The sequence below is a fragment of the Furipterus horrens genome, unplaced genomic scaffold, assembly GCF_987537825.1.
Source record: "Furipterus horrens unplaced genomic scaffold, mFurHor1.1.pri manual_scaffold_5, whole genome shotgun sequence".
Taxonomy (NCBI): Eukaryota; Metazoa; Chordata; class Mammalia; order Chiroptera; family Furipteridae; genus Furipterus; species Furipterus horrens.
This window is the reverse complement of record NW_028327175.1, coordinates 60,157,819-60,161,819: the sequence shown is the minus strand read 5'-3', so window position 1 is coordinate 60,161,819 and position 4,001 is coordinate 60,157,819.

Below are 4,001 nucleotides of genomic sequence, written 5' to 3'. Positions count from 1 at the left end.
CCGGATGGCTTCACAGGTGAATTTTACAAACCATCTAGGAAAGAAATAACTTCTATTCTTCTCAGACTATTCCAAAAAATCCAAGAAGAGGGAAAACTCCCAAACTCATTCTATGAAGCCAGTATTACCCTAATTCCAAAACCAGGTCAAGACACAACAAGGAAAGAAAACTACTGGCCAATGTCACTGATGAACATAGATGCTAAAATTCTCAACAAAATATTGGCAAACCGGATCCAATAACATGTTAGAAAGATTATACACCACGATCAAGTGGGGTTCATCTCAGGGAAGCAAGGATGATTTAATATTTACAAATCAATAAACGTAATACAGCACATAAACAAAATGAAAGAAAAAATACATCTGATAATATCAATAGATGTAGAAAAAGCATTTGATAAAGTACAACACCTAATTATAATGAAAACACTCAGCAAAATGGGAATAGAGGTAGCATACCTCAACATAATAAAGGTCATATATGAGAAACCTGAGGCCAACATCATACTCAATGCACAAAAACTGAAAGCATTACCCCTGAGATCAGGAACAAGACAAGGATGTCCACTCTCTCCACTCCTATTCAACATAGTCTTGGAAGTTCTAGCCACAGCAATCAGACAAGAAAGAGAAATAAAAGGCAACTAAATTGGAAAAAAGAAATAAAACTGTCATTCTTTGCAGACAACATGATAGTGTACATAGAAAGCCCTATAGACTCCATGAAAAAACTCCTCAACCTAATAAGTGAATTCAGAAAAATAGCAGGGTACAAAATCAACATTTAGAAATTAAAGGCACTTCTGTACACCAACAATAAAATTTCAGATATAGAAATTAAAAGAAAAGTCCTATTTACCATAGCAATGAGAAAAATAAAGTACCTAGGAATAAACTTAACCAAAGAGGTAAAAGACCTGTACTCAGAAAACTACAGAACACTGAAGAAATAAATTAAGGAGATACAAATAAATGGAAACATATATCATGTTCATGGATGGGAAGAATAAACATCATTAAAATGTCCATACTACTCAAAGCAATTTATAGATTCAATGCAATCCCTATTAAATTACCAACAACATATTTCACAGACCTACAAATATTTCAAAAATTTATTTGGAACCAAAAAAGAACCCGAATAGCCACAGCAATCTTGAGACAGAAAAACGCAGAAGGAGGAATCACAATATCTGATATCAAACTATACCACAAGGCCACAGTAATCAAAACAGTTTGGTACTGGCATAAGAACAGACATATAGACCAATGGAACACAATAGAGAGCCCAGAAATAAACCCAGGTTTATATGGTCAACTAATATTTGCCAAAGGTGGAAGGAACATAAAATGGAGTGAAAAGAGCTTCTTCAACAAATAGTGCTGGGAGAACTGGATAGAGACATGTCAAAAAATGGAACTAGACCACCAACTTACACCATGTACCAGAATAAACTCAAGATGGATCAAAGACTTAAATGTAAGCTATGGCACCATAAAAGTCCTGGAGGAAAACATAGGCAGGAAAATTTCAGATATCCTGCGTAGCAACACTTTCACTGATATATCTCCTAAGGCAAGGGAAATAAAGGAAAGAATAAACAAATGGAACTACATCAAACTAAAGAGTTTCTGCTCAGCAAAAGAAAACATCAGCAAGATGAAAAGGAAAACAACCATATGGGAAAATATATTTGCCAATGATACCTCAAACAAGGGATTGATTTCCAAAATATACAAAGAAATTATATGACTCAACACCAGGAAAACAGACAAACCAATTCAAAAATGGACAAAGGACCTGAACAAACACTTCTCCAAAGAGGACATACAGAGGGTCCATAGACATATGAAAGAATGCTCAACATCACTAGCCATCAGAGAGAAGCAAATAAAAACTACAATAAGATACCACTTTACACCTGTCAGAATGGCCATCATCAACAAATCAACAAACAACATGTGCTGGCGAGGATGTGGAGAAAAGGGATCCCTGGTGCATTGCTGGTGGGAATGCAGACTAGTGCAGCCATGATGGAAAACAGTTTTGAATTTCATCAAAAAACTGAAAATGGAAGTGCCTTAAGAACCAACAATTCCATTGCTAGGACTATATCTAAAGGCTCCTGAAACACAAATCCAAAAGAACCTATGCACCCCTATGTTCATAACAGCACTATTTACAATAGCCAAGTGCTGGAAACAACCTAAGTGCCCATCTATAAATGAGTGGATCAAAAAACTGTGGTACATTTACACAACGGAATACTACGTAGCAGAAAGAAAGAAGAAATTTCTACCATTTGCAACAACATGGACATAACTAGAGATAATTATGCTTATCAAAATGCCAGACAAAGAAAGAAAAATACCTTATGCTATCACCTATTACAGGAGACTAATGAACAACACAAACAAATAAGCAAAATAGAACCAGAGGTATGTAAACAAGGTGTAGACTAACAATGACAAGCGGGGAGAGAGAGAATGGGGAAAGAAGGGGAACGGCCTAGTCAAATAACATGTATAAATGACCCATGGACATTGACAACTGGGTGGGGACTGACTGTGGGAGAAAGGGTGGGCAGGGTGCAGGGAAGCAATAAAAAAAAAAAAGTGGGGCAAATGTAATAGAAAAACAAACAAACAAATTTTTAGTGGGGGAAAAATATATATAAAGAATGGAAATGCAATTTTAGTAAATAATAGGACAAGGATTTCCCTTCACACTTTATATTTTTCTCCCTATCTGATCCCTCCAGAATTTGGCATTCTCAAGAAGTAATGACATAAGTTTATTTTCATAAAACTAATAAGATCAGTTGGTAATAGAGGTTTTGTTGACCAAGACTTAGACTGGAATGTCATGCTTGGGCTCTGGTTGTCAATAAAAAGCCCTGAGGAACTAAGGTTGACCTTAGAAGGTAACAAAAGCCCATGAGAAAAAGGCCTGATATCTAGGTTAGATGTGCAGTCCATGACAATCTTTCCAGGGAAGGAATGAAGGTCGCTTTCCTGAAAGATGGCTAGAAGCGACCTTAAGGCACAATGAAAAACCTGAAGGACTTGGAAAAGACAGGTGTTTACAGGCAAGGCTGAATGGCAGGTATGTGGCTCAGCTTCTGTGCCCTGAATGGCATACTGAAAGTCACCCTAAAGGTTCCTTGTGTAAGTTCCAGCAAAGCAGACTTAAAGATCATAAGTGATCATTTACTGCTCTTGTTGTATTTATGCAAATGAACAGGATAAATTAAAAATGGACCTAATGCAGTCCCTTTAATTACAAGAAGGTTAATCTTAGGAAGAAAAATCGTGATTCAAGGAAAATCACAATGCTCAGTGGTAGACTATAAAGTAGTGCAGCTAACCATCTTTAAAGTTTATTTTCATTTAAAGTTTCCTTTCATGTGAAAGTTAAACTAGGTCTGTGACATTATCAAAGATGCTTAATTTACAGGCAAGAAGAATGTCAAATGCCTTGCAAATGGATGTCTTTCCAATAAGACAGTCTTGCAGATTTAGAAACAGGTTTGTGGGTTATGTTGCATAAATTAACATGTGTGTTCTGTTTTCATAGGGCATAAGCCTAAGATATCATTACCTGAGTGATTGTCTGTAGATATGGGCCTCACTTAATCCTGTCTGCATCATTGCCTCATGAGACTCAATGGTTTCGCTGAAGTAAGTGGTTGGGTTGGTGAAGAATGGGGTGGTCTGTGGGCTTCACCTTAAAAAGGATTTCTCTTTTATATCCTAATGGCTTAAAGAGAAAGTGCCCAGAGGTCTGAGAAGGGGGAAACCTAAAATATTTCCGTTGGCCCAAGCTAAGTATAATGGGCAAAAGGGTTATGTACAGGTATGACGTGCCTGGCACACCTTCCTCCAAAGAAGGTTTTTTTTTCCCCTAATGGGGGACATTGAAAAATTAATCCCTGCCTTTTTTCATCCTGTGGTTATGGGTTGAATGATGTCTTTTAACCCTTTTGCCAAATCTGTTG